The following is a 24,017-nucleotide window of genomic DNA, read 5'->3' on the forward strand; positions in this document are numbered from 1 at the left end:
GAATGTGATGAACGTGAAAATCATCATCATTCCCTATGAATGCGTGCCTGACAACCACTCCCGTTCTACCTTCGATTGAACGAGTATCTCTTAGATTACTAATACAGGGGACCGAGTCCGAGATATTGGGATCTTCGTGGTATAAGCTAGATTGATGGCGGCATTCATGAGAATCCGGAAAGTCTAAACCTTGTCCGTGGTATTCCGAGTAGGATTCTGGGATTGAATGACTGTGACGAGCTTCAAACTCGCGAGTGCTGGGCGTAGTGACAGACGCAAAAGGATAGTAAATCCTATTCCAGCATGATCGAGAACCTCCAGATGATTAGCCATGCAGTGACAGCGCATCGGACCATTTTCACAGGGAGGAATAGGATGCAACCAATGACAAAGGTGATGCCTCCAGACGATTAGCCGTGCTGTGACAGAGCATTTGGATCATTTTCCCGAGAGAGATCGAAAGTAGCCATTGGCACCGGTGACATCCTTACATAAAGTCAGCCATAGAAAGGAGTAAGATTGATTGGATGAAGACAGCAGGAAAGCAGAGGTTCAGAGGAACAAAAGCATCTCTACACGCTTATCTGAAATTCTAACCAATGAATTTCATAAGTATTTCTATCCTTATTTTAGTATTATTTTCGAAAACCCCATTACTATTTTATATCTGCCTGACTGAGATTTACAAGGTGACTATAGCTTGCTTCATACCAACAATCTCCGTGGGATTCGACCCTTACTCACGTAAGGTATTACTTGGATGACCCAGTGCACTTGCTGGTTAGTTGTGCGAAGTTGTGAACCATGGTATTGGGATCATATTTTTGGCGCCATTGCCAGGGAAAGAAAGAGCAATGAATTTTACATAATCAAAGTGTAATCACAATTTCGTCCACCAAGTTTTTGGCGCCGTTGCCGGGGATTGTTCGAGTTTGGACAACTGACGGTTCATCTTGTTGCTCAGATTAGGTAATTTTCTTTTTGTTTTCTTTTCAAAAATTTTTCAAAAATCTTTCAAAATTTTCTCCTTTGTTTTCGAAAAAAATTTTAAAATAAAAATGTTTTCAAAAATTTTATAATTTTATTCAAAATTTTTAAGAATGAATTCTAGTGTTTCATGAAGCATGTGAAGCCTGGCTAGCTGTAAAGCCAAGTCTAAATTCATTTGGACTAAGGCTTCCAATTTGTTATCAAGAGCAAGCTAGTTGGTGTTAATCCACCTACTGCTGTTCATGATCTACCTGTTACATGCTAAAGCTTGGCTGGCTATTAAGCGATGCCTGACCCTTTGATTGGAGCTTTAGACTAAAGAGCATAAGATTCTTGGAATTCATATTAAAAATTTTGGAATAATTATTTTTCTTTTTTTTTTTAAAATGATTTTCGAAAAAAATTTAAAGAAAATACAAAAAAATCATAAAATCATAAAAATCAAAAATATTTTTTGTGTTCTTGTTTGAGTCTTGAGTCATGTTATAAGTTTGGTGTCAATTGCATGTGCATCTTGCATTTTTCGAAAAAATTCATGCATTCATAGTGTTCTTCATGATCTTCAAGTTGTTCTTGGTAAGTCTTCTTGTTTGATCTTTGCATTTGCATGTTTTGTGTCTTTTCTTGTTTTTCATATGCATTCTTGAATTCTTAGTGCCTAAGCATCAAAGATTTCTAAGTTTGGTGTCCTGCATGTTTTCTTTGCATTAAAAATTTTTCAAAAATATGTTCTTGATTGTTCATCTTGACATTCATAGTGTTCTTGGTGTTCATCTTGACATTCATAGCATTCTTGCAAGCATTCATTGTTTTGATCTAAAAATCTTCATGCATTGCATAATTTTCATGTTTTTCTCTCTCATCATAACAATTCAAAAATCAAAAAAATATCTTTCCCTTTTTCTCTCTTAAAATTTCGAAAATTAGATTTGACTTTTTCAAAAAATTTTAAAATCTAGTTTTCATGAGTCAAATCAAATTTTCAATTTAAAAATCTCATCTTTTTCAAAATCTTTTTCAAAAATCAAATCTTTTTCAAATTTCTTAGTTATTTTTGAAAATTCCAAATATATTTTTCAAAAATCTTTTTCTTATTTTTATATCAAATTTTCGAAAATAACATCATCAATTAATGTTTTGATTCAAAAAATTTCAAGTTTGTTACTTACTTTTTAAGAAAGATTCAAACTTTAAGTTCTAGAATCATATCTTGTGATTTCTTGTGAATCAAGTCATTAATTGAGATTTTAAAAATCAAATCTTTTTCAAAAAACTAATTTCTATCATATCTTTTCAAAAATATCTTCTTATCTTACCTTTTTCAAAAAAGTGATTGCAAAATATCTTTTCTAACTTCCTAACTTCTTATCTTTTCAAAATTTGTTTCAACTAACTAACTAAATTTTTGTTTGTTTCTTATCTTTTTTAAAACCACCTAACTAACTCTCTCTCTCTAATTTTCGAAAATATCTTCCCTCTTTTCCAAAATTTCTTTTTAATTAACTAATTATTTCATATTTTAAAATCTTAATTTTCGAAAATTACTAACATTTTTCAAAAACTATTTTCGAAAATTACTAACTCTTTTTCAAAAATTATTTTTGAAAATCCTCTCCCTCTCTCATCTTATTCTATTTATTTATTCATCTACTAACATCTCTTCCTCACATCACTCACCAAATTCGAACCCCCCTCTTCTATCTGTGTTCGAATTTTTTCTTCTTCTTCTCTTCTTCTACTAACAATAAGGAACCTCTTTACTGTGACATAGAGGATTCCTCTTCTTTTCTTTTTCTCTTCTCTTTCTTATGAGCAGGGACAAAGAAAAAGACATTCTTGTTGAAGCTGATCCAGAACCTGAAAGGACTCTGAAGAGAAAATTAAGAGAAGCTAAATTACAATAATCCAGAGACAACCTTATTGAAAATTTCGAACAAGTAAAGGAGATGGCAGCCGAAAATAATAATAATGCAAGGAGGATGCTTGGTGATTTTACTACACCTAATTCCAATTTACATGGAAGAAGCATCTCCACTCCTGCCATTGGAGCAAACAATTTTGAGCTGAAACCTCAGCTAGTTTCTCTGATGCAGCAGAACTGCAAGTTTCATGGACTTCCATCTGAAGATCCTTTTCAGTTCTTAACTGAATTCTTGCAGATCTGTGATACTGTTAAGACTAATGGAGTAAATCCTGAAGTCTATAGGCTCATGCTTTTCCCTTTTGCTGTAAGAGACAGAGCTAGAGTGTGATTGGACTCTCAACCCAAAGACAGCCTGAACTCTTGGGATAAGCTGGTCACGACTTTCTTAGCCAAGTTCTTTCCTCCTCAAAAGTTGAGCAAGCTTAGAGTGGATGTTCAAACCTTCAGACAGAAAGAAGGTGAATCCCTCTATGAAGCTTGGGAAAGATACAAACAGTTGACCAAAAAGTGTCCTTCTGACATGCTTTCAGAATGGACCATCCTGGATATATTCTATGATGGTCTGTCTGAGTTATCAAAGATGTCATTGGATACTTCTGCAGGTGGATCCATTCACCTAAAGAAAACGCCTGCAGAAGCTCAAGAACTCATTGACATGGTTGCTAATAACCAGTTTATGTACACTTCTGAGAGGAATCCTGTGAGTAATGGGATGCCTATGAAGAAGGGAGTTCTTGAAGTTGATACTCTGAATGCCATATTGGCTCAGAACAAAATATTGACTCAGCAAGTCAATATGATTTCTAAGAGTCTGAATGGAGTGCAAGCTGCATCCAACAGTACTCAAGAGGCTTCTCATGAAGAAGAAGCTTATGATCCTGAAAACCTTGCAATAGCAGAGGTGAATTACTTAGGTGAACCTTATGGAAACACCTATAATCCATCATGGAGAAATCATCCAAATCTCTCATGGAAGGATCAAAGGCCTCAACAAGGCTTTAATAATGGTGGAAGAAACAGGTTTAACAATAATAAAACTTTTCCATCATCCACTCAGCAACAGACAGAGAACTCTGAACAAAATACTTCTAATTTAGCAAACTTAGTCTCTGATCTATCTAAGGCCATTGTAAGTTTCATGAATGAAACTAGGTCTTCCATTAGAAATTTGGAAGCACAAGTGGGCCAGCTGAGTAAAAGGATCACTGAAATCCCTCCTAGCACTCTCCCAAGCAATACAGAAGAAAATCCAAAAGGAGAGTGCAAGGCCATTGACATAACCAAAATGGCCGAACCCAATGAGGGAGAGGAGGACGTGAATCCCAAGGAGGAAGACCTCCTGGGATGCCCAGTGATCAATAAGGAGTTTTCCTCTGAGGAACCAAAGGACTCTGAGGCTCATATAGAGACCATAGAGATTCCATTGAACCTCCTTATGCCATTCATGAGCTCTAATGAGTATTCCTCTTCTGAAGAGAATGAGGATGTTACTGAAGAGCAAGCTGCCAAGTTTCTTGGTGCAATCATGAAGCTGAATGCCAAATTATTTGGTATTGAAACTTGGGAAGATGAACCTCCCTTGCTCACCAATGAACTAAGTGATCTGGATCAACTGACATTGCCTCAGAAGAAACAGGATCCTGGAAAGTTCATAATACCTTGTACCATAGGCACCATGATCTTTAAGGCTTTATGTGACCTTGGTTCAGGAATAAACCTCATGCCCCTCTATGTAATAGAGAAACTGGGAATCTATGGGGTGCAAGCTGCTAAAATCTCATTAGAGATGGTAGACAATTCAAGAAAACAGGCTTATGGACAAGTAGAGGACGTGTTAGTAAAGGTTGAAGGCCTTTACATCCCTGCTGATTTCATAGTCTTAGATACTGGAAAGGAAGAGGATGAATCCATCATCCTAGGAAGACCTTTCCTAGCCACAGCAAGAGCTGTGATTGATGTGGACAGAGGAGAATTGATCCTTCAATTGAATAAGGACAACCTTGTGTTTACAACTCAAGGATCTCTCTCTGCATCCATGGAGAGGAAGCAGAAAAAGCTTCTCTCAAAGCAGAGTCAAACAAAGCCCCCACAGTCAAACTCTAAGTTTGGTGTTGAGAGGCCACAACCAAACTCTAAGTTTGGTGTTGAACTCCCATATCCAAACTCTAAGTTTGGTGTTGGAGAGTTTCAACAATGCTCTGAACATCTGTGAGGCTCCATGAGAGCCCACTGTCAAGCTATTGACATTAAAGAAGCGCTTGTTGGGAGGCAACCCAATTTTTATTTATCTAACTATATTTTTCTTAGTTATATGTCTTTATAGGTACATGATCATGTGAAGTCACAAAATAAATATAAAAATTGAAAACGAAATCAAAAACAGCAGAAGAAAAATCACACCCTGGAGGAAGACCTTACTGGCGTTTAAATGCCAGTAAGAAGCATGTTTTGGGCGTTCAACGCCAGAACAGAGCATGGTTCTGGCGCTGAACGCCAGAAATGGGCAGCATCTGGGCGTTTGAACGCCAGAATTGCACCCTGGAGAGGAACTGGCACTGAACGCCCAGAACAAGCATGGTTCTGGCGTTCAACGCCAAAAATGGGCAACAAATGGGCGTTGAACGCCCAAAATGGGCACCAACCTGGCGCTGAACACCCAGAGTTGTGTGCAAGGGCATTTTACATGCCTAATTTGGTGCAAGGTTGTAATTCCTTGAACACCTCAGGATCTGTGGACCCCACAGGATCATCTCAGGATCTGTGGACCCCACAGGATCATCTCAGGATCTGTGAATCTCACAGGATCCCCACCCACCTCACCCTCTCTCTCTCCATTCATGGTTATCCCTTCTGTTTTCCATTCACCACTCACATCCATACACACATCCCTCTATCTCCTCCATATCTTCTTCTTCTTCATCTATTCTTTCTTCTCTTGCTCGAGGGCGAGCAATATTCTAAGTTTGGTGTTGTAAAAGCATAAGCTTTTTGTTTTTCCATTACCATTAAATGGCACCTAGGGCCAGAAAAACCTCAAGAAAGAGGAAAGGGAAGACAAATGCTTTCACCTCTGAGCCATGGAAGATGAAAAGATTCATCTCACAAGCCCATCACTAAGAAAAGGATGGAGCAAACAAGAGAGCACATTCATGAATCTCAACAGGCACATGAAGAAGCTCATCATCAAGAAATCCCTGAGATACATCAAGAGATGCACTTGCCTCCACAGAATTTTTGGGAGCAAATCAACACCTCCCTATGAGAATTAAGTTCCAACATGGACAACTAAGGGTGGAACATCAAGAGCACTCCATCATCCTTCATGAAATAAGAGAAGATCAAAAAGCAATGAGGGAGGAGCAACAAAGACAAGGAAGAGACATAGAAGAGCTCAAGGACATCATTGGTTCCTCAAGAAGGAAACGCCACCATCACTAAGGTGGACTCATTCCTTGTTCTTATTTCTTCTGTTTTTTGTTTTCTATGTTAAGTGCTTATCCATGTTTGTGTCTTCATTACATGATCATTAGTAGTTAGTAACTTTGTCTTAAAGTTATGAATGTCCTATGAATCCATCACCTCTCTTAAATGAAAAATGTTTTAATTCAAAAGAACAAGAAGTACATGAGTTTTGAATTTATTCTTGAACTTAGCTTAATTATATTGATGTGGTGACAATGCTTCTTATTTTCTGAATGTATGCTTGAACAGTGCATATGTCTTTTGAAGTTGTTGTTTAAGAATGTTAAATATGTTGGCTCTTGAAAGAATGATGACTAGGAAACATGTTATTTGATAATCTGAAAAATCATAAAAATGATTCTTGAAGTAAGAAAAAGCAGCAAAGAACAAAGCTTGCAGAAAAAAAAAAAGGCGAAAAAAAAATAGAAAGAAAGAGAAAAAGCAAGCAGAAAAAGCCAAAAGCTCTTAAAACCAAGAGGCAAGAGCACAAAGCCAATAACCCTTAAAAACCAAAGGGCAAGGGCAAATAAAAAGGATCCCAAGGCTTTGAGCATCAGTGGATAAGAGGGCCTAAAGGAATAAAATCCTGGCCTAAGCGGCTAAACCAAGCTGTCCCTAACCATGTGCTTGTGGCGTGAAGGTGTCAAGTGAAAACTTGAGACTGAGCGGTTAAAGTCAAGGTCCAAAGCAAAAAAAGAGTGTGCTTAAGAACCCTGGACACCTCTAATTGGGGACTTTAGCAAAGCTAAGTCACAATCTGAAAAGGTTCACCCAATTATGTGTCTGTGGCATTTATGTATCCGGTGGTAATACTGGAAAACAAAGTGCTTAGGGCCACGGCCAAGACTCATAAAGAAGCTGTGTTCAAGAATCATCATACTGAACTAGGAGAATCAATAACACTATCTGAACTCTGAGTTCCTATAGATGCCAATCATTCTGAACTTCAATGGATAAAGTGAGATGCCAAAACTATTCAAGAGGCAAAAAGCTATAAGTCCCGCTCATTTGATTGGAGCTATGTTTCATTGATAGTTTGGAATTTATAGTATATTCTCTTTTTATCCTATTTGATTTTCAGTTGCTTGGGGACAAGCAACAATTTAAGTTTGGTGTTGTGATGAGCGGATAATTTATACGCTTTATGGCATTGTTTTTAGTATGTTTTTAGTATAATCTAGTTACTTTTAGGGATGTTTTCATTAGTTTTTATGTTAAATTCACATTTCTGGACTTTACTATGAGTTTGTGTGTTTTTCTATGATTTCAGGTATTTTCTGGCTGAAATTGAGGGATTTGAGCAAAAATCAGATTCAGAGGTTGAAGAAGGACTGCTGATGCTGTTGGATTCTGACCTCCCTGCACTCAAAATGGATTTTCTAGAGCTATAGAACTCAAAAAGGCGCGCTTCCAATTGCGTTGGAAAGTAGACATCCAGGGATTTCCATTAATATATAATAGTCCATACTTTTCCCAAGTTTATATGATGCAAACTGGCACAAAAGCTGGCATTCAACTCCAAGAATGACCTCTCCACGTGTAGACTTCAAGCTCAGCCCAAGCACACACCAAGTAAGCCCCGGAAGGGGATTTATGCATCAATTACTTACTTCTGTAAACCCTAGTAGCTAGTTTATTATAAATAGGACCTTTTACTATTGTATTAGGGATCTTTGGATTATCTTTTGATCTATTGATCACGTTTTGAGGGCTGGCCTCTCGGCCATGCCTGGACCTTCACTTATGTATTTTCAACGGTAGAGCTTCTACACTCCATAGATTAAGGTGTGGAGCTCTGCTGTTCCTCAAAGATTAATGCAAAGTACTACTGTTTTCTATTCAATTCAACTTATTCCACTTCTAAGATATTCATTCGCACTTCAACCTGAATGTGATGAACGTGACAATCATCATCATTCTCTATGAACGCGTGCCTGACAACCACTCCCGTTCTACCTTCGATTGAACGAGTATCTCTTAGATTACTAATACAGGGGACCGAGTCCGAGATATTGGGATCTTCGTGGTATAAGCTAGATTGATGGCGGCATTCATGAGAATCCGGAAAGTCTAAACCTTGTCCGTGGTATTCCGAGTAGGACTCTGGGATTGAATGACTATGACGAGCTTCAAACTCGCGAGTGCTGGGCGTAGTGACAGACGCAAAAGGATAGTAAATCCTATTCCAGCATGATCGAGAACCTCCAGATGATTAGCTATGCAGTGACAGTGCATCGGACCATTTTCACAGGGAGGAATAGGATGCAACCAATGACAAAGGTGATGCCTCCAGACGATTATCCGTGCTGTGACAGAGCATTTAAATCATTTTCCCGAGAGAGATCGAAAGTAGCCATTGGCACCGGTGACATCCTTACATAAAGCCAGCCATAGAAAGGAGTAAGATTGATTGGATGAAGACAGCAGGAAAGCAGAGGTTCAGAGGAACGAAAGCATCTCTACACGCTTATCTGAAATTCTAACCAATGAATTACATAAGTATTTCTATCCTTATTTTAGTATTATTTTCGAAAACCCCATTACTATTTTATATCTGCCTGACTGAGATTTACAAGGTGACTATAGCTTGCTTCATACCAACAATCTCCGTGGGATTCGACCCTTACTCACGTAAGGTATTACTTGGACGACCCAGTGCACTTGCTGGTTAGTTGTGCGAAGTTGTGAACCATGGTATTGGCATCATGTTTTTGGCGCCATTGCCAGGGAAAGAAAGAGCAATGAATTTTACATAATCAAAGTGTAATCATAATTTCGTCCACCACAGACTATCTCAGGACTCTTGAAATAAAGATTCTGTTTGCAGAGGCACTTGAGCAAATACCTTCTTATGCTAAGTTCATGAAAGATATCTTAAGTCATAAGAAGGATTGGAGAGAGGCTGAAAAACTTTTCCTCACTGAAGAATGCAGTACAGTCATTCTGAAAAGCTTACCAGAGAAGCTTAAAGATCCCGAAAGCTTTATGATACCATGCACATTAGAGGATGATTGTACCAAGACAGCTCTATGTGATCTTGGGGCAAGTATCAATCTAATACCTGAATCTACTATCAAAAAGCATGGTTTGACTGATGAAGTTAAACCAACCCGGATATGCCTTCAACTTGCTAATGGCTCCATTAAAATCCCATCAGGCATAATTGAGGACATGATTATCAAGGTTGGGCTATTTGCCTTTCCTACTGACTTTGTAGTACTGGAAATGGAAGAGCACAAGAGTGCAGCTCTCATTCTAGGAAGACCTTTTCTAGCAACTGGACGAACCCTCATTGACATCCAAAAAGGGGAGATAACCCTGAGAGTCAATGAGGACGAGTTTAAGTTGAATGCTGTCAAAGCTATGCAGCATCTAGACACGCCAAAAGACTGCTTGAGTGCTGATATTATTGACTCCCTTGTGGAAGAGGTCAATATGACTGAGAGTCTCGAATAAGAGCTAGAGAACATTTTTAAAGATGTTCAGCCTGATCTGGAGGAACCAGAGAGAACAGAAGAACCTCTGAAAACTCATCAGGAAGATGAGAAGCCTCCTAAACCTGAGCTCAAACCACTACCACCATCCCTGAAATATGTATTTCTGGGAGAAGATGACACTTTTCCAGTAATCATAAGCTCCGCTTTAGAGCCACAGGAAGAGAAAGCACTAATTCAGGTGCTAAGGACACACAAGACAACTCTTGGGTGGTCCATAAGTGATCTTAAGGGCATTAGCCCAGCTAGATGCATGCACAAGATCCTATTGGAGGATGATGCTAAGCCAGTAGTTTAACCACAGAGGAGGCTGAATCCAGCCATGAAGGAGGTGGTGCAGAAAAAGGTCACTAAGTTACTAGAGGCTGGGATTATTTATCCCATTTCTGATAGCCCTTGCGTAAGTCCTGTCCAAGTTATCCCCAAGAAGGGAGGCATGACAGTGGTTCAGAATGAAAAGAATGAACTGGTTCCTACGAGAACAGTTACACGGTGGCGTATGTGTATTGACTATAGAAGGCTCAATACAGCCACCAGAAAGGATCATTTTCCTTTACCATTCATAGACCAGATGCTAGAGAGACTAGCAGGTCATGAATACTACTGCTTTTTGGATGGCTATTCAAGTTACAACCAAATTGCAGTAGATCCTCAGGACCAAGAAAAAATAGCATTCACATGTCCTTCTGGAGTATTTGCCTACAGAAGGTTGCCATTTGGTCTGTGCAATGCACCTGCAACCTTTCAGAGGTGCATGCTCTCTATCTTCTCTGATATGATAGAGAAATTTCTGGAAGTCTTCGTGGATGACTTCTCAATATTTGGAGACTCATTCAGCTCCTGTCTTAACCATCTAGCACTTGTTCTGAAAAGATGCAAGAGACTAACCTGGTTTTAAACTGGGAAAAATGCCACTTTATGGTAACTGAAGGAATTGTCCTTGGGCACAAAATTTCAAACAAGGGAATAGAGGTAGATCAAGCTAAGGTAGAGGTAATTGAAAAATTACCACCACCTACCAATGTTAAAGCAATAAGAAGCTTTCTGGGGCATGCAGGGTTCTATAGGAGGTTTATAAAGGATTTTTCAAAAATTGCAAAACCTCTGAGCAATCTGCTAGCTGCTGACACGCCATTTATCTTTGACACAGAGTGTCTACAGGCGTTTGAGACTCTGAAAGCTAAGCTGGTCACAGCACCAGTCATTTCTGCACCAGACTAAAAATTACCATTTGAACTAATGTGTGATGCCAGTGACCATGCCATTGGTGCAGTATTGGGACAAAGGCATGACAAGCTTCTGCATGTCATTTATTATGCAAGCCGTATTTTAAAAGACGCATAGAAGAATTACACAACCACAGAAAATGAGTTGCTTGTAGTGGTTTATGCCATTGACAAGTTCAGATCTTATTTAGTAGGATCAAAAGTGATTGTGTACACTGACCATGCTACTCTAAAATATCTCCTCACAAAGCAGGATTCAAAGCCTAGACTCATAAGATGGGTGTTGCTTCTGCAAGAGTTTGATATAGAAATAAGAGACAGAAAAGGGACAGAGAACCAAGTAGCTGACCACTTGTCCCGGATAGAGCTAGTAGCAGAGGCGTCCCTTCCTCCTACTGAGATCTCTGAAACCTTCCCGGATGAGCAACTCTTTACCATTCAGGAAGTACCTTGGTTTGTAGACATTGCAAACTATAAAGCTGTGAGATTCATACCCAAAGAGTACAGTAAGCACAAACATTATCTTGAAGGCAATGTTGAGCAAGAATGCTCAAAACTGAGACTAAATTAAAAGCTCAGTAAAAGTCCAGCTAAAGACAGTAAATAAGCGCTTATTGGGAAGCAAACCAATCTTATTTATCTATGATAATTAATTTTTCATTTCATTTTCCATTGTTAGTTTATATTTTCTTTAGGTTGATGATCATGTGAAGTCACAAAAACAGCTACAGAACTAAAGTGGAATCAAAAACAGCATCAAAAACAGCACACCCTGGAGGACAGGCTTATTGGCGTTTAAACGCCAGTAAGGATAGCAGAATGGGCGTTTAACACCCATGCAGGTAGCATTTTAGGCGTTCAGAAAAACGCCTAGTAAAGAAGGATTCCTGGCGTTTAACGCCAGCCAGGGTATCTGGCTGGGCGTTAAACGCCCAAAATGGCAGTCAAGTGGGCGTTAAACGCCAGAACAGATGGCATTCTGGGCGTTTAACGCCAGGATGACACAAGGGAGGTAATTTTGTTTCCAATTCGATTTTTTTCAATTTTTCATGTTTTAATTCATAATTTTTTGCATTAAACATATTTTAAACGTTCATCTTTCAATTTCTATTTTCAAAAATTAATAATCTTTCCAATTCTTTTTAATTCTTTTTTTTCTTTTCACATCCTTCCAAAATGTTTTCAAAACTTACCTATCTTTTCAAATTCTTTTCAACTCTTTTTAATTTTTCTTGCATACAATAATAAGTTTTCAAAATTAATTGCATCATTCTTCCTCTACTCCCTTCTATCCACTTTTGCTCGAGGACGAGCAAACCTTTTAAGTTTGGTGTGGAAAAGCTCAGTTTTTGCTTTCCATAACCACTAATGGCACCTAAGGGCAGAGAAACCTCTAGGAAGAGGAGCAACAAAGGCAAGGAAGAGACATAAAGGAGCTCAAAAACTCCATTGGTTCTTCAAGAGGAAGAAGAAGCCACCATCACTAAGGTGGATGATGAGCGGATAATTTATACGCTTTTCGGCATTGTTTTTAGTATGTTTTTAGTAGAATCTAGTTACTTTTAGGGATGTTTTCATTAGTTTTTATGTTAAATTCACATTTCTGGACTTTACTATGAGTTTGTGTGTTTTTCTATGATTTCAGGTATTTTCTGGCTGAAATTGAGGGACTTGAGCAAAAATCAGATTCAGAGGTGGAAGAATGACTGCTGATGCTGTTGGATTCTGACCTCCCTGCACTCAAAGTGGATTTTCTGGAGCTACAAAACTCAAAATGGCACGCTTCCAATTGCGTTGGAAAGTATATATCCAGGGCTTTCCAGAAATATATAATAGTCCATACTTTGGCCGAGTTTAGATGACGCAAAAGGGCGTTGAACGCCAGTTCTACGCTGCAGTCTGGAGTTAAACGCCAGAAACACGTCACGAACCAGAGTTGAATGCCAGAAACACGTTACAACCTGGCGTTCAACTCCAGAAAGAGCCTCTGCACGTGTAACATTCAAGCTCAGCCCAAGCACACACCAAGCGGGCCCCGGAAGTGGATTTATGCATCAATTACTTATCTCTGTAAACCCTAGTAACTAGTTTAGTATAAATAGGACTTTTTACTATTGTATTAGACATCTTGGGACGTCTGGTTCTTAGATCAGAGGGGCTGGCCATTCAGCCATGCCTGAACCTTTCACTTATGTATTTTCAAACGGTAGAATTTCTGCACTCCATAGATTAAGGTGTGGAGCTTTGCTGTTCTTCATGAATTAATGCAAAGTACTACTGTTTTTCTATTCAATTTAACTTATTCCGCTTCTAAGATATTCATTCGCACTTCAATATGAATGTGATGAACGTGACAATCATCATCATTCCCCCACGAATGCGTGCCTGACAACCACTTCCGTTCCACCTTAGATTGAATGAGTATCTCTTGGATCTCTTAATCAGAATCTTCGTGGTATAAGCTAGATTGATGGCGGCATTCATGAGAGTCCGGAAAGTCTAAACCTTATCTGTGGTATTCCGAGTAGGACTCTGGGATTGAATGACTGTGATGAACTTCAAACTCACGAGTGCTGGGCGTAGTGACAGATGCAAAAGGAGGGTGAATCCAATTCCAGTATGATCGAGAACCTCAGATGATTAGCCATGCTGTGACAGGGCATTTGGACCATTTTCACAAGAGGATAGGATGCAGCCATTGACCACGGTGATGCCTTCAGATGATTAGCCATGCAGTGACAGCGCATCGGACCTTTTTCACAGAGAGGATGAAAAGTAGCCATTGACAATGGTGATGTCCTTACTCAAAGCCAGCCATGAAAAGGAATAAGACTGATTGGATGAAGACAGCAGGAAAGCAGAAGTTCAGAATAACGAAAGCATCTCTATACGCTTATCTGAAATTCCCACCAATGAATTACATAAGTATTTCTATCTTTATCTTCTATTTAATTATTATTTATTTTTGAAAACTCCATAACCATTTGATATCCGCCTGAATGAGATCTACAAGATGACCATAGCTTGCTTCATACCAACAATCTCCGTGGGATCGACCCTTACTCACGTAAGGTTTATTACTTGGACGACCTAGTGCACTTGCTGGTTAGTTGTATCGAAGTTGTGAATGAAAAACGATTTATTAAGACGTGCGTACAGAGTTTTTTTTTGCACCGTTGCCTGAGATCACAATTTTGTGCACCAAGTTTTTGGCACCGTTGCCGGGGATTGTTCGAGTTTGGACAACTGACGGTTCATCATGTTGCTCAGATTGGGTAATTTTCTTCTTATTTTATTTTCAAAAAATTTTCAAAAAAATTTTTCAAAAATCTTTCAAAAATTTCTCATCTGTTTTCGAAAATTATTCTAAAATTTTTTTAAGAATGAATTCTAGTGTTTCATGAAGCATGTTGAAGCCTGACTGGCTGTAAAGCCATGTCTAAATTCATTTAGACTGGGGCTTCCAACCCAATATTATCAAGAGCAAGCTAGTTGTTGCTAATCCACCTGCTGCTGTTCCTGATCCACTTGATTTACATGCTAAAGCTTGACTGGCTATTAAGCCATGTCTAACCCTCAGATTGGAGCTTTAGACTAAGAGTGCAAGATTCCTGGAATTCATATTAAAAATTTTGGAATCCTTATTTTTCTTTTTCACAAATAATTTTCGAAAAATCCAAAAAAATTAAAAAATCATAAAAATCAAAAATATATTTCATGTTTCTTGTTTGAGTCTTGAGTCAATTTTTAAGTTTGGTGTCAATTGCATACTCATCTTGCATTTTTCGAAAATTACATTCATGCATTGCATTCATCATGATCTTCAAGTTGTTCTTGATAAACCTTCTTGATTGATCTTCATATTTTATTATTTTGTGTCTTTTCTTGTTTTTCATGTGCATTTTTGCATTCATAGTGTCTGAACATGAAAGATTTCTAAGTTTGGTGTCTTGCATGTTTTCTTTGCATATAAAAATTTTTCAAAAATGTATTCTTGATGTTCATCATGATCTTCAAAGAGTTCTTGGTGTTCATCTTGACATTCATAGCATTCTTGCATGCATCACATGTTTAGATCCAAAATTTTCATGCATTGCATCATTTTCATGTTTTTCTCTTTCATCATTAAAAATTCAAAAATAAAAAAATATCTTTCCCTTTTTCACTCATAAATTTCGAAAATTTGAGTTGACTTTTTCAAAACTTTTTAAAACTTAGTTGTTTCTTATGAGTCAAATCAAATTTTTAATTTAAAAATCTTATTTTTTTTTAAAATCTTTTTCAAAAATCATATCTTTTTCACTTTTCTTATTTATTTTCGAAAATTTTAAAAATATTTTTCAAAAATTTTTTTCTTATCTTTATCACATAATTTTCGAAAATAACATCATCAATTAATGTTTTGATTCAAAAATTTCAAGTTTGTTACTTACTTGTTAAGGAAGATTCAAAGTTTAAGTTCTAGAATCATATCTTGTGGTTTCTTGTGAGTCAAGTCATTAATTGTGATTTTAAAAATCAAATCTTTTTCAAAACTAATTCTAATCATATCTTTTTATCATATCTCTTTTTTTAAAAATCTTATCTTTTTCAAAAATTTGGTTTTAAAATATTTTTTCTAACTTCTTATCTTCTTATCTTTTCAAATTGATTTTCAAATCTTTTTCAACTAACTAATTGACTTTTTGTTTGTTTCTTATCTTTTTCAAAACTACCTAACTAACTCTCTCTCTCTAATTTTCGAAAATATCTCCCTCTTTTTTAACATTTCTTTTCAATTAACTAATTATTTTAATTTTTTATTTTAATTTTATTCCTAATTTTCGAAAATTACTAACCTTTTTCAAAAACTATTTTTCGAAAATCACTAACTCTTTTTCAAAAATTATTTTTGAAAATCCTCTTTCTCTCTCATCTCCTTCTATTTATTTATTCATCTACTAACACTTCATCTCACACAAATTCGAACCCCCTCTTCTATCTGTGTTCGAATTTTCTCTTCTTCCCTTCTTTACATTACATTCTTTTCTTCTTCTACTCACACAGGGGAACCTCTATACCTGGGTAAAAAGGATCCCTATTATTATTTTTTTTTTCTGTTCCCTCTTTTTCATATGAGCAGGAGCAAGGACAAGAACATTCTTGTTGAAGCAGATCCAGAACCTGAAAGGACTCTGAAGAGGAAACTAAGAGAAGCTAAATTACAACAATCCAGCAAGCACCTTTCAGAAATTTTTGAACAGGAAGAGGAGATGGCAGCCAAAAATAATAATAATACAAGGAGAATGCTTGGTGACTTTACTGCACCTAATTCCAATTTACATGAAAGAAGCATCTCCATCCCTACCATTGGAGCAAACAATTTTGAGCTGAAACCTCAATTAGTTTCTCTGATGCAACAGAACTGCAAGTTTCATGGACTTCCATCTGAAGATCCTTTTCAGTTCTTAACTGAATTCTTGCAGATCTGTGATACTGTTAAGACTAATGGAGTAGATCCTGAAGTCTACAAGCTCATGTTTTTCCCTTTTGCTGTAAGAGACAGAGCTAGAGTGTGGTTGGACTCTCAACCCAAAGATAGCCTGAACTCTTGGGATAAGCTGGTCACGGCTTTCTTAGCCAAGTTCTTTCCTCCTCAAAAGCTGAGCAAGCTTAGAGTGGATGTTCAAACCTTCAGACAGAAAGAAGGTGAATCCCTCTATGAAGCTTGGGAGAGATACAAACAACTGACCAAAAAGTGTCCTTCTGACATGCTTTTAGAATGGACCATCCTGGATATATTCTATGACGGTCTGTCTGAATTAGCTAAGATGTCATTGGATACTTCTGCAGGTGGATCCATTCACCTAAAGAAAATGCCTGCAGAAGCTCAAGAACTTATTGACATGGTTGCTAATAACCAGTTCATGTACACTTCTGAGAGGAATCCTGTGAGTAATGGGACGCCTCAGAAGAAGGGAGTTCTTGAAATTGATACTCTGAATGCCATATTGGCTCAGAATAAAATATTGACTCAGCAAGTCAATATGATTTCTCAGAGTCTGAATGGAATGCAAGCTGCATCCAACAGTACTCAAGAGGCATCTTCTGAAGAAGAAGCTTACGATCCTGAGAACCCTGCAATAGCAAAGGTGAATTACATGGGTGAACCATATGGAAACACCTATAATCTCTCATGGAGAAATCACCCAAATATCTCATGGAAGGATCAACAAAAGCCTCAACAAGGCTTTAATAATGGTGGAAGAAATAGGTTTAACAATAGTAAACCTTTTCCATCATCCACTCAGCAACAGACAGAGAACTCTGAACAAAATACCTCTAATTTAGCAAACTTAGTCTCTGATCTATCTAAGGCCACTGTGAGTTTCATGAATGAAATAAGGTCCTCCATTAGAAATTTGGAAGCACAAGTGGGCCAGCTGAGTAAAAGGATCACTGAAATCCCTCCTAGTACTCTCCCAAGCAATACAGAAGAAAATCCAAAAGGAGAGTGCAAGGCCATTGACATAGTCAACACGGCCGAATCCAAGGAGGATAGGGAGGACGTGAATCCCAATAAGGAAGACCTCCTGGGACGTCCAGTGATCAATAAGGAGTTCCCCTCTGAGGAACCAAAGGAATCTGAGACTCATCTAGAGACCATAGAGATTCCATTGAACCTCCTTATGCCATTCATGAGCTCTGAAGAGTACTCTTCTTCCGAAGAGAATGACGATGTTACTGAAGAGCAAGTTGCCAAGTTTCTTGGTGCAATCATGAAGCTGAATGCCAATTTATTTGGTAATGAGACTTGGGGAGATGAACCTCCTCTGTTCACCAATGAACTAAATGCATTGGATCAACTGAGACTGCCTCAGAAGAAATAGGATCCTGGAAAGTTCCTAATACCTTGTACCATAGGCACCATGACCTTTGAGAAGGCCCTATGTGACCTTGGGTCAGGAATAAACCTCATGCCACTCTCTGTAATGGAGAAACTTGAAATCTTTGAGGTGCAAGCTACTAGAATCTCATTGGAGATGGCAGACAATTCCAGAAAACAGGCTTATGGACAAGTAGAGGACATATTAGTAAAGGTTGAAGGCCTTTACATCCCTGCTGATTTCATAATCCTAGATACTGGGAAGGATGAGGATGAATCCATCATCCTTGGAACTAGTCCTTCAATTAAATGAGGACTCCCTTGAGTTCAAAACTCAAGGACATCCTTCTGTAAACATGGAAAAGAGGCACAGTAAGCTTCTCTCAAAACAGAGTCAACCAGACCCCCACAGTCAAACTCTAAGTTTGGTGTTGAACTCCCATATCCAAACTCTAAGTTTGGTGTTGGGGAGTCTCAACAATGCTCTGAACATCTGTGAGGCTCCATGAGAGCCCACTGTCAAGCTATTGACATTAAAGAAGCGCTTGTTGGGAGGCAACCCAATTTTTAATTATATTTTTATTAGTTATATGTCTTCATAGGTTCATGATCATGTGGAGTCACAAAAACAACTGAAAAAATTGAAGAAAAATCAAAAACAGCATAAAAAAACAGCACATCCTGGAGGAGGAGTTCACTGGCGTTCAAACGCTAGTAAGGAGCATCTGGCTGGCGTTCAACGCCAGAACAGAGCATGGAGCTGGCACTGAACGCCAGAAACAAGCATGAAGCTAGTGTTCAATGCCAGAAACATGCTGCATCTGGGCGCTGAACGCCCAGAATAAGCATCAGTTTGGCGTTTAAACGCCAGAATTGCATGCAAAGGCATTTTACATGCCTAATTGGTGCAGGGATGTAAATCCTTGACACCTCAAGATCTGTGGACCTCACATGATCATCTCAGGATCTGTGAACCCCACAGGATCTCCACCTTCCCTCCTCATAATCCTAGTTTTTCCACATCCCCTTCTTCATCTATTCTTTCTTCTTTTGCTCGAGGGCGAGAAACATTCTAAGTTTGGTGTGGTAAAAGCATTACTTATTTTGCTTTTCCATAACCATTGATGGCACCTAAGGCCAGAGAAACCTCAAAAAAAAAAAAAGAGAGAGAGAAGAGAAAAGGGAAGACAAAAGCTTCCACCTCCAAGTCATAGGAGATGGAGAGATTCATGTAAAGGATCTATAGCTCAGTGGTAGAACATGTGGCTGCAAATCAAGAGATCCCTGAGATACCTCAGGGGATACACTTCCCTCCACATAATTATTGGAAGCAACTGAGGATAGGAATATCAAAAATCACTAGGAATCAAGCCACAAAGGCAAGGAAGAGACATAGAAGAGCTCAAGGACATCATTGGTTCCTCAAGAAGGAAACGCCACCATCACTAAGGTGGACTCATTCCTTGTTCTTACATTCTCTGTTTTTCGTTTTCTATGTTAAATGTTATCCATGTTTGTGTCTTCATTACATGATCATTAGTATTTAAGTGTCTATGCCTTAAAGTAGTGAATATGAATCCATCACCTCTCTTAAATGAAAAATGTTTTAATTCAAAAGAACAAGAAGTACATGAGTTTCGAATTTATCCATGAACTTAGTTTAATTATATTGATGAGGTGACAATGCTTCTTGTTTTCTGAATGAATGCTTGAACAGTGCACATGTCTTTTGAAGTTGTTGCTCATGAATGTTAAATATGTTGGCTCTTGAAAGAATGATGACAAGGAGACATGTTATTTGATAATCTGAAAAATCATAAAAATGATTCTTGAAGCAAGAAAAAGCAGCAAAGAACAAAGCTTGCAGAAAAAAAATGGCGAAAAAAATATAAAAAAAAAAGAGAAAAAGCAAGCAGAAAAAGCCAAAAGCTCTTAAAACCAAGAGGCAAGAGCAAAAAGCCAATAACCCTTAAAACCAAAAGGCAAGGGTAAATAAAAAGGATCCCAAGGCTTTGAGCATCAGTGGATAGGAGGGCCTAAAGGAATAAAGTCCTGGCCTAAGCGGCTAAACCAAGCTGTCCCTAACCATGTGCTTGTGGTGTGAAGGTGTCAAGTGAAAACTTGAGACTGAGCGGTTAAAGTCAAGGTCCAAAGCAAAAGAAGAGTGTACTTAAGAACCCTGGACACCTCTAATGGGGGACTTTAGCAAAGCTGAGTCACAATCTGAAAAGGTTCACCCAATTATGTGTCTGTGGCATTTATGTATCCGGTGGTAATACTGGAAAACAAAGTGCTTAGGGCCACGGCCAAGACTCATAAAGTAGCTGTGTTCAAGAATCAACATACTGAACTAGGAGAATTAATAACACTATCTGAACTCTGAGTTCCTATAGATGCCAATCATTCTGAACTTCAATGGATAAAGTGAGATGCCAAAACTATTCAAGAGGCAAAAAGCTACAAGTCCCGCTCATCTGATTTGAGCTATATTTCATTGATAGTTTGGAATTTATAGTATATTCTCTTCTTTTTATCCTATTTGATTTTCAGTTGCTTGGGGACAAGCAACAATTTAAGTTTGGTGTTGTGATGGGCGGATAATTTATACGCTTTTTGGCATTGTTTTTAGTATGTTTTTAGTAGAATCTAGTTATTTTTAGGGAAGTTTTCATTAGTTTTTATATTAAATTCACATTTCTGGACTTTACTATGAGTTTGTGTGTTTTTCTGTGATTTCAGGTATTTTCTGGCTGAAATTAAGGGACTTGAGCAAAAATCAGATTCAGAGGTGGAAGAAGGACTGCTGATGTTGTTGGATTCTGACCTCCCAGCACTCAAAGTAGATTTTCTAGAGCTACAAAACTCAAAATGGCGCACTTCTAATTGCGTTAGAAAGTAGACATCTAGGGCTTTCCAGCAATATATAATAGTCCATACTTTGGCCGAGTTTAGACGATGCAAAAGAGCGTTGAACGCCAGTTCTACGCTGCAGTCTAGAGTTAAACGCCAGAAACACGTCACGAACCAGAGTTGAACGCCAGAAACACGTTACAACCTGGCGTTCAACCCCAGAAAGAGCCTCTGCACGTGTAACATTCAAGATCAGCCCAAGCACACACCAAGCGGGCCCCGGAAGTGGATTTATGCATCAATTACTTATCTCTGTAAACCCTAGTAACTAGTTTAGTATAAATAGGACTTTCTACTATTGTATTAGACATCTTGGGATGTCTGGTTCTTAGATCAGAGGGGCTGGCCATTCGGCCATGCCTGAACCTTTCACTTATGTATTTTCAAACGGTAGAGTTTCCGCACTCCATAGATTAAGGTGTGGAGCTCTGCTGTTCCTCATGAATTAATGCAAAGTACTACTGTTTTTCTATTCAATTCAACTTATTCCGCTTCTAAGATATTCATTCATACTTCAATATGAATGTGATGAACGTGACAATCATCATCATTCCCCCACGAACGCGTGCCTGACAACCACTTCCGTTCCACCTTAGATTGAATGAGTATCTCTTGGATCTCTTAATCAGAATCTTCGTGGTATAAGCTAGATTGATGGCGGCATTCATGAAAGTCCGAAAAGTCTAAACCTTGTCTGTGGTATTCCGAGTAGGACTCTGGGATTGAATGACTGTGACGAACTTCAAACTCGCGAGTGCTTGGCGTAGTGACAGACGCAAAAGGAGGGTGAATCCTATTCCAGTATAATCGAGAACCTCAGATGATTAGCCGTGCTGTGACAGAGTATTTGGACCATTTTCACAAGAGGATAGGATGCAGCCATTGACCACAGTGATGCCTCCAGATGATTAGCCATGCAGTGACAGTGCATCGGACCATTTTCACAGAGAGGATGAAAAGTAGCCATTGACAATGGTGATGTCCTTACTTAAAGCCAGCCATGGAAAGGAATAAGACTGATTGGATGAAGACAGCAGGAAAGCAAAAGTTCAGAAGAACGAAAGCATCTCTATACGCTTATCTGAAATTCCCACCAATGAATTACATAAGTATTTCTATCTTTATCTTCTATTTAATTATTATTTATTTTCGAAAACTCCATAACCATTTGATATCCGCCTGAATGAGATCTACAAGATGACCATAGCTTGCTTCATACCAACAATCTCCGTGGGATCGACCCTTACTCACGTAAGGTTTATTACTTGGACGACCCAGTGCACTTGCTAGTTAGTTGTATCGAAGTTGTGAATGAAAAACGATTTATTTAGACGTGCGTACAGAGTTTTTTTTGCACCGTTGCCTGAGATCACAATTTCGTGCACCGGTGGACCTGTTCTTTAATATCCTTGTTTATTTTCGTTTCTGTTTTCGGTTTTTATGCTTTATGTTTTGACTATGTTTTGTGTCTTTATTACATGATCATTAGTGTCTAGTAATTATTCTTAAAGCTATGAATGATTCCATCAATCCCTCACCTTTCTTAAATGAAAAATGTTTTTATTTGCAAAAGAACAAGAAGTACATGATTTTGAATTCTATCTTGAAATTAGTTTAATTATTTTGATGTGGTGGCAATACCTTTTGTTTTCTGAATGAATGCTTGAATAAACATATTTTTGAATTTGTTGTTTATGAATGTTAAAATTGATTCTTGAAGCAAGAAAAAGCAGTGAAAAGCAAAAGCTTGCAGGAAAAAAAAAAGAGAAAATAAAAAAAATGGCAAAAAAATAAAGAAAAAAAAGAAAGAAAAAGAAAAAAGCAAGCAGAAAAAGCCAATAACCCTTTAAACCAAAATGCAAGGGTAAAGAGGATCCAAGGCTTTGAGCATTAATGGATAGGAGGGCCCAAAGGAATAAAATCCTGGCCTAAGCAGCTAAATCAAGCTGTCCCTATCCATGTGCTTGTGGCATGAATGTGTCAAGTGAAAAGCTTGAGACTGAGCGGTTAAAGTCATGGTCTAAAGCAAAAAGAGTGTGCTTAAGAGCTCTGGACACCTCTAACTGGGGACTCTAGCAAAGCTAAGTCACAATCTGAAAAGGTTCACCCAGTTATGTGTCTGTGGCATTTATGTATCCGGTGGTAATACTGAAAAACAAAATGCTTAGGGTCACGGCCAAGACTCATAAAGTAACTGTGTTCAAGAATCAACATGCTGAACTAAGAATCAATAACACTATCTGAATTCTAAGTTCCTATAGATGCCAATCATTCTGAACTTCAAAGGATAAAGTGAGATGCCAAAACAGTACAGAAGCAAAAAGGCTACAAGTCCCACTCATCTAATTGGAACTAAGTTCATTGATAAGTTTGGGACTTATTGTATTTTCTCTTCTTTTTATCCTATTTTGTTTTTAGTTGCTTGGGGACAAGCAACAATTTAAGTTTGGTGTTGTGATGAGCGGATAATTTATACCCTTTTTGGCATTGTTTTTACATAGTTTTTAGCATGTTTTAGTTAACTTTTATTATATTTTTATTAGTTATTATTAAAAAATCACATTTCTAGACTTCACTATGAATTTGTGTGTTTTTCTGTGATTTTTGATATTTTCTGGCTGAAATTGAGGGACCTGAGCAAAAATCTAATTCAGAGGCTGAAAAAGGACTGCAGATGCTGTTGGATTCTAACTTTCCTACACTCGAAGTAGATTTTCTGGAGCTACAGAAGCCCAATTGGCGCGCTCTTAATTGCATTGGAAAGTATACATCCTGGGCTTTCCAGCAATATATAATAGTCCATACTTTGCCCGAGATTTGATGGCCCAAACTGGCATCTAAATCCAGCCTAAAACATCTTGGTGTAAAACGCCCAAACTAGCACCAGAATTGGAGTTAAACGCCCAAACTGGCACCAAAGCTGGTGTTTAACTCTAGGAACAGCCTATGCACGTGAAAGCTTCAATGCTCAGCCCAAGCACACACCAAGTGGGCCCCAAAAGTGGATTTCTGTACTATCTACACTTAGTTACTCATTTTCTGTAAACCTAAGTTACTAGTTTAGTATAAAAACTACTTTTAGAGATTCATTTGGCACCTCATGACATTTTTACACTTCATTTGTATCTTCTACAGCATGAGTCTCT

At 38.0% G+C, this 24,017-nt stretch overlaps 2 non-coding genes across 2 annotated transcripts; both read right to left on the bottom strand.

The window, feature by feature from the left end:
* Nucleotides 1-3,332: 3,332 nt before the first annotated feature.
* LOC112739181 (small nucleolar RNA R71) lies at nucleotides 3,333-3,440 on the bottom strand. The gene has a single exon (XR_003170118.1). It is a non-coding gene; the product is annotated as a small nucleolar RNA R71 (small nucleolar RNA).
* Nucleotides 3,441-16,744: 13,304 nt separating this feature from the next.
* Nucleotides 16,745-16,852, bottom strand: LOC112739209 (small nucleolar RNA R71). Its single transcript, XR_003170146.1, has one exon. It is a non-coding gene; the product is annotated as a small nucleolar RNA R71 (small nucleolar RNA).
* Between the last annotated feature and the right edge of the window lie 7,165 nt (nucleotides 16,853-24,017).

Source organism: Arachis hypogaea, chromosome 13 (assembly GCF_003086295.3).
Source record: "Arachis hypogaea cultivar Tifrunner chromosome 13, arahy.Tifrunner.gnm2.J5K5, whole genome shotgun sequence".
NCBI lineage: Eukaryota > Viridiplantae > Streptophyta > Magnoliopsida > Fabales > Fabaceae > Arachis > Arachis hypogaea.